The sequence below is a fragment of the Mytilus galloprovincialis genome, chromosome 7, assembly GCF_965363235.1.
Source record: "Mytilus galloprovincialis chromosome 7, xbMytGall1.hap1.1, whole genome shotgun sequence".
NCBI lineage: Eukaryota > Metazoa > Mollusca > Bivalvia > Mytilida > Mytilidae > Mytilus > Mytilus galloprovincialis.
The window spans coordinates 79157596-79173563 of record NC_134844.1 but is presented as its reverse complement, the minus strand read 5'-3'; positions in this window follow the sequence as shown (position 1 = coordinate 79173563).

Here is a 15968-nt window from a genome sequence, read left to right as displayed (position 1 = left end):
TTCTCAGAATCAAAAACAAATTTTTCTCCAAAAACTGGAAACAAACTTTTTTTCCAAAAAAAACCATAGCCCCCCCCCCCCCCCCCCCCCCCCGAAAATCAAATGGTTGCTGCCTTACCATCTCCGATTTTTTTTTTCGATAGGGAAAACGATAGGAAAACATACGTCAACGGGAAGTGTATATTTAAAAAAAATTAATACAGTGCTTGTACTTTTTTAAATTTTGATAGTTGACATACACTTCTCTTTCAAAAGGAAAGTCAACGAACATTAAAAAAAAAGGATATTGTTATTGAAAATAATGTGTGTAAATACATATGTACATCAATTCGTTATATAGATTGTAATTTGGAAGGTGTACTTGATTCGCAACTGATAATTAATAATCCGCATATAAACATTGACCACTGTGGATAGTAAACAATAAATTTATAGTACATAGTAATTGGCTAAAAATATCCTGTCCCCAAGTATCTCTGATTAAAAATGAATGAAAATGCCAATTTACATAGTTGCTACATTTTTCAGTCTTTACGGGACTTTTCTTGTACTCTTACTTGTCCAAATAGAAGTATAAACTATTACGTATATTGATTGATTTTGCGGAAATTTTTAGCTTCCATTTTTGTTTCGCTTTTGGGGTATATATATATAGACAACTGTGCCACAGTTCCATGGACAGGATCACCAGTGAAGGTGTTACACGACTGAACAAAACATTTTATATTCATAATTATATACTTTTACATGGGATTGACTGGTAGCAGGCTGGCTGGTTTACTCGTAGAAAGACAAGTGTGTCTTTATAGTGGTTACGCTCTCTTGTTACCTAAGCATATGGAAATGCGGCTCTAAGTGTTTGGCATGTATAAAAGGGATATGCATTTATCATTATCATTTCATCATCCTTAATATATACTAATATGTAACATTTGTCGCTGAATAAAAGACATATATAAGTATGATCATCCTCATAAGTACTATAGCTTGAGGCTAAATCTCCGTCGTAAGTACATGTATTATATATATAGCTTGAGGCTTCTTTGTCGTAAGTATTATAACTTGAGGCTTAATTCTAATCTGATATTTCAGCAAATTAATGTCGAGAAGTTATTTTATATTTATAAATATCAAAGTTAAAGCCAATAGAGATCATACAAGTATGTTTAGCAAATGGTCATGTTACAATTAAAACAGTAAGAAAGGGCTGACTCGTGAGACTGAAACGAAGCATAAAAACAGCAATTTCTAGTATTTCCATATAAACTATGTATCGATCTGATAGTATCCAGAGCTGCTGAACACTATCTTAAAAACAACTACAACTTATAAATAAAGAATACTAATCAAGTTTATAATACTGATCAATTATTTCGTACTGTTACAACATTGATCTAGTACGGATGTGACTGTCCCAAGTCAGGAACCTGTAATTCAGTGCTTATCGTTTGTTGTTGTCTTTTCGTTAATTTTTTTTAACATTAATTTGGCTGTTAGTTTTCTCGTTTTAGGTGTTTTACATTTGTCATTTTGAGGCTTCTTATAGCTGACTTTGTTGTATGGGCTTTGCTCATTGTTGAAAGCCGTACAGTGGCCTATAGTTGTTAAAATTTCTGTGTCATTTGGAATCTTGTGAAGAGTTGACTCATTGGCAATCATACTAAGCCTTGGTCTTTGTACATATTACAGATTAAGTATACAAAATTCATTGACAGTTTAGAAAAGCAAGATCTTTCGTCATGTCAAAAGCACAGTGTCTGTAGGACCATTAGTGGTCATAACTGTATAGCAGATCATATGTTGTTTCCATGTGTCCTTTAGATTACACGTGAGTGTCACAATTTTGTGTTCAGCGAGCTAATAAATCACGGAAAAAATCCAATTCAGTATATAGTCTTAACTCTTAAATCTCATGCGAGATGCCTAATGTTCAGACATTGTTGTTTTAAGAAGTATTTATCAAAGTCGAACGACAATCGTTTATGTTTTTTCTTGCAATACAATTTGGGATTATGGCCGGATCCAAGATATTTGAAAGATGTTGTAGTTGTCAATAATTGAATTCATACTGACAAGCGGAGCGATGCGAAAAATAATGCACGTTAAGGTATACATGGACATAGTACATTTGTATAGGTAAAGACGAAAACGTACTATTTAATAAATATATCAATGATATGAATTGCTGTCCACATCAAATTATCTTCAAGTAAATTATAAATAGTTGAGTACACCTTTTACATTCGGGTGTGTTGGAATCTTCTTAAATGTTAAAACTTGTAAAAACAATTAAAAGTCAACCTTCTCGCTTCGGAATTCATTAATTTAATATTTTCATGCTAAATATTGTCTTGAAAGTGTTTAAAATTCATAATTGGAGAAGAATTAAAATATGGGTCAAGTGAAATGACAAGAAATGATGGGTGTATTTGATTACAAGTTTCTATCTTTCTTATTCCATTATAATATTTGTGTCAATAAAATCGTTCAAAGTTTAATGAACAAATATTTAAAGATAAAAAAAAAATTAGTGTTGATTTTTACTTAAAACATATTCCAGCAAACAATGCGTGTTCAAAGAGCAAAACATGCATGCAGTGTATGCAAAATGCAAAAGGACGAAATACGTTGAGTTAGGTCGGTTATGTCGAGTATAGTCATTTTATTGGAAATCTCTAATACACGATGTACGGAAGCGTATAGGGGCCTTATATTAGTTAGTTAACAACGGTACGTCTAAACACTGCTAAGGACTCCTTAGTGCACTAAGGACTATACAATGCCACTAAGGACTAGAAGGAGTGCTGTTGTGTGTATTATTTTTACATATTATGTATGTTAACAATGCTTAAGAAAACTTAATTAATACAATATCGTGTACTATAATGCATTAAATTGTTTTAATTTAACACGATGAGAATAAAGATACAATAATTAAATTGTGTAAATTAATTGAAAATAAAATTCAGATTCGTAATTCCGAAAGTGTATAAAAATAAAAGGAAACAATTTTTGATTACTTTCTTAGCGGCAATTGGCGTAAAGATTCAAATATGAAGCAAAAAAATAGTAGTTTTAATCTTTTATAAAAACTAAATGCAATATTACCCAATTTGATATACCATTGTACATCTGTTTGATATCATTGACTTTACCGGAATTTCTTAGCTTGTATTCAAATCTGGCTGTGTTTAAATGCTAATAAAACTATTGCAATTTTAAAGTTTTTAATTGACAAAAAAATACAACATACAACATGCATGATTTTTTTTTAGTTTCTTTTTAACATTTTATTCTTACATAATTAAATTCATTTGACAATCATTTACACGAACTTTTTGTGAAAAGAATATCAATTATCTAAGCTAAGGCATTATTTCTTTTGAGGATTTTTGAGGATTTTTTTTTAAATTCTATGATAATATTTGTGCAATGTTGAACATGCTAGCCGTCATTAATACAAATAAGTAATACAGTAGTTGTAATAAAAGTTATATTTTAGTCATGCATAACTGATATTGACGAATTTATAATAGTTCGTCCATACATCGTTGTTCTTGAAACAATCATTATTAGTATACATGTAAGTTTCCTGACGTATAAGAGCCATTGAGGATGAGCTCCAAAGAAATCAGACTAGTGGCGTTTCGTTCGTTTGTTTGTTGGGAAAGGAGAGGAAATGCAACCGCTTGTACAGATAAACGACAGAATTACCATACAAGCATTTATAGTCAACACAATCAGAAAGAGTTCCCATCGTTAGACGGGGAATATGAAGGCTTACAAGAATGGACAAGTGACATGTCTAACTCTGAACAGTTAGAAAACAGACTATCGACATCGACCGCTTGTTCTTAATATTTGAAACTGTGTGCATATATATACGTATACGTTTATGATATATATAGTGATGAGTTCTTGCGTCTGACAAAAACTAAATTCCTTCATGGTTATATCTTGCCATACGTTTATATTGGTTTGTAAGGTGATTACTCACAATCGTTATTTGAAAATCCTGTTTTTGAGATGTAGATTCATTTCAATACAGAAATTTCGTCTATATATTTCACAAGTGTATAACACAAAGAAGCTCTGAAGGTCCATTACTCCCATTTTGTTTGGGTGTGAACCATCGATGTTTACAGCAATATCACAGAATAATTACATTAGATGTATGTTTCATTACAATACTTTATTCTGATTGGCTAACTGCACATCACGTCTTATTCCGTAAGCAATTGCATCACTCAATAAAACTTTTCATTCATGATAACACGTGGTCCCACAATAAAGTGCACAGGTGAATTAAATAAAAACAATATAAAATTCGTGTTTTCTTGACCATAGCTAAAAAAATGTAATTATAAGTATTGAATGCTCCTTTTTGTAACTTCATAGGGTTGTAAAAGCGTTGACCGTGCGCACATTTTTAGAATGAAGCGCTTCCGCGCTTCATACAAAATGTACTTCGGTCAACGCTTTTACACCCCAATGAATTTACAAAAAGAAGCATTCAATTCTTAAATAAGATGATGATGGTAGAAAGAACTATGGGCGTCATGTGGCAAATATTACATGCATATCGGACAATGAGTTGTCAATCTGTATGAAAAGATTTCCAATACAATCATATTATTGAGAAGGAATGTGTACATGCTATACTCTCGTACTAGTATTACAGGGTTCTTGTGGCGTTCACCTTAGACACACATTTTTTTAACGATGTTTAAAAAAAAGACAGAACCAATTTATTGTCATATTTCCCTATTTTTTAAATATAACTAAAAGTCTTTTATCTGACAAGAATACCCCTATTTAGCGAACAAGTAATTTATTCTTTTTTCTGTTATTGAATACCAAGAAAGAAAATAAATCCCGAAATTAATTTGAAACTTTGTTACTCAAAAGTTTCCCAGCAAAATATTCACATTCCCTGGGGATAATTAGTGTTCGTCCAGTGGCATATATAACAATTGTGATGACGAATTACTTCCTTTGTTCGAGAACAATCTTGTTGAAATATAAATCTGTGATTTTACTAGGTCCACAGCTTCAATGAACCAAAGCAAAAGTTATACATCGACCTGTATTTAAATCAAATTGGTTCTCTTTTTCTTCTGGTATACAATAGTCTATCGACATTCGATGATTACATACTGTTGGCATACGTAGACTAGTCTATTTACAACACTTTTACCCCTATTTATTCAAAATATATGTTTTTTTCTTATGTTCAATGTATACATGTATATATTTTAAATTGCGCTATAGTTCCGTAACTTTCTATCCAGTCGTATAAACGAATCGTCGGCAAGTGCTTACATTTTTTTAAATCAATATTTCTGGTCTGTTCCAATCTGTCCTTCACTATTGACAATGACTATATATTACATTTTCCCAAATTCACCCTTGGAAAAAATATTTAAATAGATTTTAAATTCATCAAATCTTATTTTTTGGGTATTATTTATATGTTTATGAATTATATTCTTTACACCAGAAATGTTATTTATAAACAAGCGTATGAGTTTAGTAATGACAAGTAAGACAGAGTTGTATATTATTCATCTGATAGTTCAAAATGGAAATTTATAAGTTATAAGTTATCAGCCGTGTACACTGATCAATACCTGCAGAAGTGAAACGATGCATGAACTTGCAAGCCCGACAGGAAATCGCTTGAATACCTGGACGTGTCACCTCACACCCCTCACAATACCTTTGGAAGTAATACCTTTAGCCATGCTGGTGATCAGATGAGGGAAGATCAAAATATATTTGTTTATTACTTTAAAGAATTATGAACAAATTAGATTTTCGAAAACAATTTTCACGGAACACTTATTTATGATTTCAACTTTGACTTTTCACCTAATTCCAATATCAACAGTTTAAAAACAACAGACCATGGTAATTTAAAAAAAGTAAGAATATTTTTCGTATCAAGTTAATTAGTCGGATAAAACAACCGTACGATTGACAAGATATCGACACGCAATTACGACTACATCGGTTACTGTAGTTTTGTTTCTTGTGGTTTATAGACATATCGTTTTTATTAATCGGAAAAGAAGACAAAATGGCGGATCGCAGAGAATTGATACTCTAAATTTAAAATCGATGGTGATCGCTTATCTAGCGGAATAAAACTTTAATATCTATGAATTTGAGCATTTTTATACAGAATGAACATATTTATCAATTTTTGATTTTTTTGCGAAGTTTCCCTTTAAAGTTTAATTTAGAAGCAAGTTTGCTGTACCTTGTGTACGATACATTATCATAAAAAGTAGCAAAAGAAAAAAATAATAACAGATAAAAACCAATTCTTAAGAAAACAATTGAATGTCTTTCCACATATTATTTGTAAATAATTGATAATAAACTACTTTCGGTTTACCCATAGTTACTTTTAGGCGTCCAATTATTGATTTTTGTTGATTAAAAAAATATATATATTCTATTTATATTTTACCTATGCTTGGGAGATAATTTGCTACTTCCTGTTAGAAAAATGTCAATTCCGGTTCCATAAAATGGACTACTTACCTCTGTAATTCCCAAGCTACATGGTTTCTATGTAGCTTCCTTCCAAAAAGAGAATACATAGCTACTTTCTGTGATAAAAAGATGACCTTAAGTTATTTATATGTTATTGTATGTTGATTAAAAAAAGTTATAGTTTTCAGGTATTTTGTGTGTGCATAAGTGCAAAAATGCTTCATCCAGTTTGCACAAGATAACTTCTTTTTGATTTTTTTCAAGGTCATTTGCACTAAATCCTTTGCATAAGACACTATGGATTTAACATGTACCAGGATTTTGTACTTGTCTGGCTTTCTAACAATTTTGATCTCTGAGCTTCACTGGTGGGTCATATGTAGACAAAATGCGCCTCTAGCGTATCAAATTATAATCCTGGTACCTTTGATAACTTTTTAACGGTATCTGTGGTTTGTTAAAAAGAAGACACACAACAGTGAATAGGGAGATAACTCTTATAAATAAATTGTTTGGCTTTACAGGATAAAATTTAAAAGCGTACGATACATTGTGAGGAGTATCTAAGGGCAAGTGTAAAGGTCTTACCCCGTTGAAACGTGATTGATGGCTGTATTTCTTTCTTTCTTTTTTTTTTAAATTTTTCAACGGATTCTTAACGTCTACCAGTCAATTGATCACTTTACAAGGAGAGAGAAAGAAAATAAATCACAAGAAAAAGAAAGAAACAGGTTTTATATGCCCACTAGATAAAAAGAGGGTTGGATCAAATTATTTTCATACAAGGGTCCGTATTATTGTGTTGGTTAAGATTCTATATTTAGTTAAAAAAGTTTTTTCTCTATTTCAGGTCGAGCGTGCGTGTATCGCAACAGATTGTGATGTGATCAGGATTTTGCATCTTAGCAAAAGCTTAGAATATATAATTCTCTTTAGGTGCAGATGTTGGACAGACAACATGTATATCGATAGAATAACACACATTATCGCTATTTTGTGCATGTTTCCTTTGACATTTTTTTGTGATAATTTTTCATATCATGCTACTCGCTTGAGATGGAAAATTATCGCTAGAAACTAAGCAGGCACTTGGCGTTGCTAACGAAATTGACATGAAATTGACAACGTTGTCATAGGTAAAATAGCGATAAACAGATTATCATTGGTCATCTCAACTCGATTGCCTTTCTCGCTTTCGCTGTCCCGGCTCAAGCGAGAAAATCAATCTCGTTGAGATGATCAACGATAATCTATAAATATAACACTTTTGTCATTGAAGTTAATTGATGTTTTGATCGGAGTTTACCATCAGCGTATCCTTTGGATTTAATGTATCCAATGTACTTTAAAACACGTTTATCGATTATTTTCATACAGTGTACTTTTTATCAGCGGTTGATTGTAACACATATTTGAATTTAAATCTAGAAAAAGAAATTTTATTGTGGATTTTACTTAGATTTACGGAGCAAGCAAGCGATTTTTACGGCATTGATATTTGTTTTCTCTTTGAAAAATCTTTAAACGTTGCACTTTGTAAATACAGCTGTTTCACAAGCTACGACTCCTTTGGAGAGATATATAATATTCATTGATACAGTTTGCAAAAAACTCTAGGGCTTTATCATGTACAAAGTTGTGTCATAAATAAACTCATCATAGATACCAGATTTAAATTTTGTATTTATGCCAGACGTGCGTTTCGTCTACAAAAGACTCATCAGTGACAACCGAATCCAAAAAAGTTGAAAAGGCCAAATTTAGTACAAAGTTGACGAGTGTTGAGGACAAACATTCCTAGAAGAACAATAGCACAATGACGGGATGTATACATACAGAGTCAAGTCATATATCACCAAAATCAGACTAAACAGTTAAAGTAATATTCATCAAGACAAATAAAAGAATACTATAGCACGTCATAAGATGATAAACAATGTCAGTACCTAGAATCTATACTCCAAGATCATGGTGTATTAATTATGAAGTTGATACGGAGTATTTATCAACAGAGTACCTGCCGATGAACTTTTTTTTTAAAGGAAGAAACTCTGCTGCATCAAATTCCTACTCAGACCTTGTGAGGTTTTACAACGTCTGAGTAGGAACTGCACGCTCTTGATTATCAAATTAGCTGGGAACTGTATATCCCATAGTCAGGTGAAGTTGGTATATTGCTACGTATGTTGGGGAAATTGAGAATTACAAAATTTAAATCGTCTCGTTTGTCAAAGATTTTGGTACTGAGATGACCGTGTATGTCAAATTCGAGATATAAGTCTAAATATGAGGCAAGGGAAGCCTTGTCTGTTGTTTCTTTACTTTCTAGTTACGGGGGTTATATTAATGGAACCTTATCTGAAAGGTTTAGATTTTTAATTTATTAATGGATAGAACATCATCTGAATGTGAAATCAAATGATCTCCAATAAAATGTGATACAATTATTTTTATATGCCAGTTACTAGATGCGGAGATGAAATGGAATTTTAACGGATAATTGTGTAATTTACAAAAGACTCATCAGTGACAACCGAATCCAAAATAGTTGAAAAGGCCAAATTTAGTACAAAGTTGACGAGTGTTGAGGACAAACATTCCTAGAAGAACAATAACACAATGACGGGATGTATACATACAGAGTCAAGTCATATATCACCAAAATCAGACTAAACAGTTAAAGTAATATTCATCAAGACAAATAAAAGAATACTATAGCACGTCATAAGATGATAAACAATGTCAGTACCTAGAATCTATACTCCAAGATCATGGTGTATTAATTATGAAGTTGATACGGAGTATTTATCAACAGAGTACCTGCCGATGAACTGTTTTTTTAAAGGAAGAAACTCTGCTGCATCAAATTCCTACTCAGACCTTGTGAGGTTTTACAACGTCTGAGTAGGAACTGCACGCTCTTGATTATCAAATTAGCTGGGAACTGTATATCCCATAGTCAGGTGAAGTTGGTATATTGCTACTTATGTTGGGGAAATTGAGAATTACAAAATTTAAATCGTCTCGTTTGTCAAAGATTTTGGTACTGAGATGACCGTGTATGTCAAATTCGAGATATAAGTCTAAATATGAGGCAAGGGAAGCCTTGTCTGTTGTTTCTTTACTTTCTAGTTACGGGGGTTATATTAATGGAACCTTATCTGAAAGGTTTAGATTTTTAATTTATTAATGGATAGAACATCATCTGATTGTGAAATCAAATGATCTCCAATAAAATGTGATACAATTATTTTTATATGCCAGTTACTAGATGCGGAGATGAAATGGAATTTTAACGGATAATTGTGTAATTTACAAAAGACTCATCAGTGACAACCGAATCCAAAAAAGTTGAAAAGGCCAAATTTAGTACAAAGTTGACGAGTGTTGAGGACAAACATTCCTAGAAGAACAATAACACAATGACGGGATGTATACATACAGAGTCAAGTCATATATCACCAAAATCAGACTAAACAGTTAAAGTAATATTCATCAAGACAAATAAAAGAATACTATAGCACGTCATAAGATGATAAACAATGTCAGTACCTAGAATCTATACTCCAAGATCATGGTGTATTAATTATGAAGTTGATACGGAGTATTTATCAACAGAGTACCTGCCGATGAACTTTTTTTTTAAAGGAAGAAACTCTGCTGCATCAAATTCCTACTCAGACCTTGTGAGGTTTTACAACGTCTGAGTAGGAACTGCACGCTCTTGATTATCAAATTAGCTGGGAACTGTATATCCCATAGTCAGGTGAAGTTGGTATATTGCTACTTATGTTGGGGAAATTGAGAATTACAAAATTTAAATCGTCTCGTTTGTCAAAGATTTTGGTACTGAGATGACCGTGTATGTCAAATTCGAGATATAAGTCTAAATATGAGGCAAGGGAAGCCTTGTCTGTTGTTTCTTTACTTTCTAGTTACGGGGGTTATATTAATGGAACCTTATCTGAAAGGTTTAGATTTTTAATTTATTAATGGATAGAACATCATCTGAATGTGAAATCAAATGATCTCCAATAAATTGTGATACAATTATTTTTATATGCCAGTTACTAGATGCGGAGATGAAATGGAATTTTAACGGATAATTGTGTAATTTAGGTAACTAGTACATAGTCTGGACTTTCAAATGTTCGAAAAAAAACTTTCCACTGCCTATTGGCAGTAATGTGCGTATTTAACATTTGACTCTCTGTGTAGCGTACAGACCTCAATATAAACGAATTAATCATTTCGTTTTGGATAACTTCCTTATAGTATATGCACCACAACACCACTACATTATTGGCTGTTTTGTCTGAAGGTATGAACACAAACAGACCCTATTATTACTTTAAACATCGTTTTCAAAATAAGATATTCGAATTTCAACAGTATTAACTTTTCTTTAAATAACTGTCTAGCGATTTTTTTATGTTTCATGTTTACACCATTTTTTACACTAGATAGAAAGAATATCTTAAGGAGGCTCGCGGGTCTAAATCATTTTTTTTTATCTAATATAGGATTTCGCTATATTTTTCCATTAACAAACTTTATCTGATATTTAATACAAAAATGAAATTAAAAAAAAACAGGGTCACCGTTCATTTACGCTCACAATCTCCCTTTGAAAGAAGCGTACATTTTTGTTAATGTCCTTTTTTCTGTTGAACTTGTAGGAGAAATATCGAAATAAAAAAAGAACTAAATTACAGAAATCGTTTGAATTTTACAATTATTTAGTTTATGTACAGATAATTCAAAAGCAACAATAAAAAATATAGGTCACCGATGAGTTGAAAAAGATATTTCAATTTAAATGTCAAAAATGTCATTTTTTTCACCAAAGGGAGATAATTTGGATATTTTTCAATGAAATCTGCATTTAAAAACTCACCTGGAGCCAAATTGATTTTTATACCATATGATAAAGTAACAACTACTAAAGGTAATTAATAAAATTTATAATTAAAAATCAATGTTTAATTTTTTTCACCAAAGGGAGATAATTTGGATATTTTTCAATGAAATCTGCATTTAAAAACTCACCTGGAGCCAAATTGATTTTTATACCATATGATAAAGTAACAACTACTAAAGGTAATTAATAAAATTTATAATTAAAAATCAATGTTTAATTTTTTTTTCTGAGAATCTTATACTCGCGAGCCTCCTTTACTGACACGAAAACACTGTTTCCAATCTTTTATAGATGGTTGACGATATATCGGTCCTATCTTAACATGCTCAAGTTATAATAGTTTGGCCTCATGGTTTTCGACGATGTCGACTTCTCCTGTAATGTCATGACCATATGAAACAAATCTAGATGTTTCTATATTAACGTCTGATGTAACTGATGTATAGCTAAAAATGAAATTCTGCTGGTTTAATTTGAGAATATGAAATAATAGGTGGTTCTGTACTATCAAAATCTGGAGGTATTTGTCAATGGATAGTAGTGTCAGTAAAAATATTCAATAAGTTCATAATATCAATACCTCTCTTTACATATATGGTAATTTCTGAACATGTCGTTTATGATTTGTTCAGGGAAACAATATGTGACGATAACAGGCTGTAATAACATGAAATATACGGGTGACTTGATACAACAGGCAAACAAATGAAATTGTATTACACTCCGGAAAAATAGGTTATAATTTACCTTACAGTATCTGACCAAGTTTGTATAATACTTGATGTGTACCGTTCTTCTTTTTTTTTTTATTTATACGATGTTTGATACGTGTCAATTGCAGTTTTTAGTTTACCCTGAGACATATTATTTCTTAGTCGTTTATCGACAATAGTAATGACATCGATAGAACTTTTAGATATGTTCCCCTGTTCTAATATTGTATTATTAAGACAGTTATGATAATCTTTTTGATTTCTTGTTATTCAAAATAGTTTGAGATTAATTTCACGGGATTTTTTTGTTCAAATAGCTTGTAAGACTGTCTTGGTTGTTTCTGAACAATTTCAAGTGGTTGATATTTCAGAAAGTTCAAATTGCGATTATTTTTACCTAAAAGTTTGTTTATCCAACTTTTGAATTAATCATGTCTTCAACAGCGGTGAAGGTCTTACGGTGTTTATATATCTCAACTTGTACGATTCGCTCGTGTATGTAACAATGTTTTTAGATTTTAACGAGAGAAATTTATGTATTACTGAAAAATTATTACACCAGGGTTTTCGATATCACAAACTAGTCAAAACATTTACTAAATTTTATCATCGGTATAAGGACATCATTCGTAAATATATCTCAACATGCAGCCTTTTTATACGTTCAGGTATTTCACATCCAATTTTTTTATGAAAATATTATTTATAAAGCACAAAGGTGTTAGTATTCACCTCAGAAACTAACAAAACCTTTGAATAGATAGTGTTGTCAGATCATTAAAGATTGCATATTTTGGCGTTAATATTGATTCACTTATAGGGTCTTTGCATCGGAACTAAACATATTTATTAAAAAACCAGTTGTTGGCATGACACGGGTTATGTTCTTCTCATATATGTTATGATGGTATACTACTAAACCCCTAACGGGAAGGATTGTGCCTGATGTTCATATGATGAAATCATAATCTTTCAGTCAGTTTAATTGAAGTCTGGAGCTGGCATGTCAGTTAACTGCTAGTAGTCTGTTGTTATTTATGTATTATTGTCATTTTGTTTATTTTCTTTGGTTACATCTTCTGACATCAGACTCGGTCTTCTCGTGAACTGAATTCTAATGTGCGTATTGTTATGCGTTTACTTTTCTACATTGGCTAGAGGTATAGCGAGAGGGTTGAGATCTCACAAACATGTGTAACCCCGCCGCATTTTTGCGCCTGTCCCAAGTAAGGAGCCTCTGGCCTTTGTTAGTCTTGTATTATTTTAATTTTAGTTTCTTTTGTGCAATTTGGAAATTAGTATGGCGTTCATTATCACTGAACTAGTATATATTTGTTTAGGGGCCAGCTGAAGGACGCCTCCAGGTGCGGGAATTCTCGTTACATTGAAGACCTGTTGGTGACATTCTGCTGTTGTTTTTTTTTCTTTGGTCGGGTTGTTGTCTCTTTGACACATTCACCATTTCCATTCTCAATTTTATCTCTTGGTTTCTTCTGTAATATTCTCGTCCCGTCTCTCCTACGTGTTGAATACCCTGTTAGGCTGGATGGAAGTTACCGCATGTATAATGTTTTGGGTTTTCCACTTCCGTAGTCGATCATTAAGATAAGAAGTTTTCTATATTTTTCTGTTTAGTTTTAAAATGAAATTGAATTTTACACAAAAAAAACATTTAGGGTGATACGGGAAGTTCGTTTCAATAATTCTCATCACACAACTATCAGTTTGATACATGCAATAAATCTCCGCGTGGCTATAGATTTCAAACCTCAACTATAACTATAGCAATCTTTCTTAAAAACGTTTGTGTTATGCCAGAAGTAATTATATAGATTTATATTTTTTTCCTTTTTGATATTTCTCTGTCTACGCTTATTAATTGTATACTAATATATAAGATATATATAGGTATAGATAAAAGTTTAAAAAAAAACCCCATCAAAATACTTGGCATTATTCGTAGCGAATATTAACCTCATCGTGTGACATATCTAATTTATGATGTCAATTTCATTTTATTTTTGCACTATTTTGTTACCTGAAATTATTTGCAGAAGAAAATCGTAATTCTCTCGTGTTGTTGGGTCTTGTAAGGTCTCATATGCCTTTTTCAGCACTACAAACAAAATAAAACTAACATCAAAACACACAAATGATTTGTTTTTCAAACTAAAAATATCCGCTACCATTGATAGATTGGTAGAATGAGCTTATTATAGATGTACATTGACCGTTAAAAAATGGCTTATTTAAAATTTCAATCTGAAAATAAACACAACTTGCAACTTATATATATGATCCGATGGATAAATCTGTTGTAGAGTTGTCACTGACTCAGACGTACTTATAACTATAATTATTTTCTGTGACTGTATCTTACATTAATTTGTAGGATCCTTTACTATAGATAATTTAGCTGATCTGTAACAATAACAGTAATGGGATGCCACACTCGCACTATCATTTTCTATGTTCAGTTGACCGTGAAATATGGGTCAAAACTCTTATTTGGCATTAAAATTAGAAAGATCATAAGGAATATGTTTACTAAGTTTCAAGTTGATTGGACTTCAACTTCATCAAAAACCACCTTGACCAAAAACTTAACCTGAAGCTAGACGAACGAACGGACAAACGAACAAACAGACAAACGGACGTACAGACCAGAAAACATAATGCCCCTCTACTATCGTAGGTCGGACATAACAAGAATCAAAGAGTATAAAATAATTTGGTACATTATCCGAATAATTTTATATCATTTTACCTACCTTTCAGAGCCGTTTTAGCTTCTGGGTGTTCAAAACGGTTATCAGGGTTGATTTTCTTAACTTGTTGTATAAAAGACATCTCCACGTCGTATTTTGATGCTGAATATGTCAAATCTAACGCTTTATACAGATTTTTGCTTTGAAGTATTCTAAAGAAAAAAAGAAATTATAAAAAAAAGAAAAAACAGCAGTTATCATAAAAATGAAATTGAACTTTTCAACATTTTATATGGAATTGTGTCTTCGTTTTTGTTTTTATTTCAGTTTTATCAAAGTAGATATAAGGAGATATGGTATAAGTGTCAATGGGACAACTATCCATCCAAGTCACAAGTTGTATAAGGGAAACCAGTATAGGTCAAAGCACGGCCTTCAACAAGGAGCCTAGGCTCACACCGAACAGAAAGCTATAAAGGGCCCAAAAAAAACCAATTCAATAGGGAAAACCAAGTCTAATCGATAAAAAAAAATGAGAAAAAAGAAACACGTATCAATCACATCAACAAACGACAACCACTGAATAACAGGTTCCTGACTTAGGACAGACGCAAACCTTTACACTAACATCGAACAGTAGTATACATCACAGCATAAACGATACAAAAAAAATATCAATTGAAATGGCTTTACTCAAAGGAAATATTAGAAAAAAACAAGTTTAAAAACATTATGACACAATACACAATGTCAGAAAGACAACCATGACCGTTGAAAGAAGGCGTTAAATAAAATAACGTTCATCCGTTGCTTTAAATGATGTAGTAAGGAGAACGGTACTTTCGTTTTTAAAACACATTTGCTGTCCGTAGTACGAGGACATAAGTCCAAATGTATCTTAAACTACAAACTTATCAAAGGCGATACAAATAACAAATAGTGAGACGAAATTTAACATAAAAACATGCAAACATTGAACATTTTGAAGTGAAGTCCCAACTAGTTCCGTATGAAGTTATTCGTGTTAGAGCATCGTCCAAATGCATTCACGTTAAGTGTTAGTGTATAGTAAAACAAATCATAAAATTATGAGACATGGAATTCCAGTGGAAAACTTCAACTTGG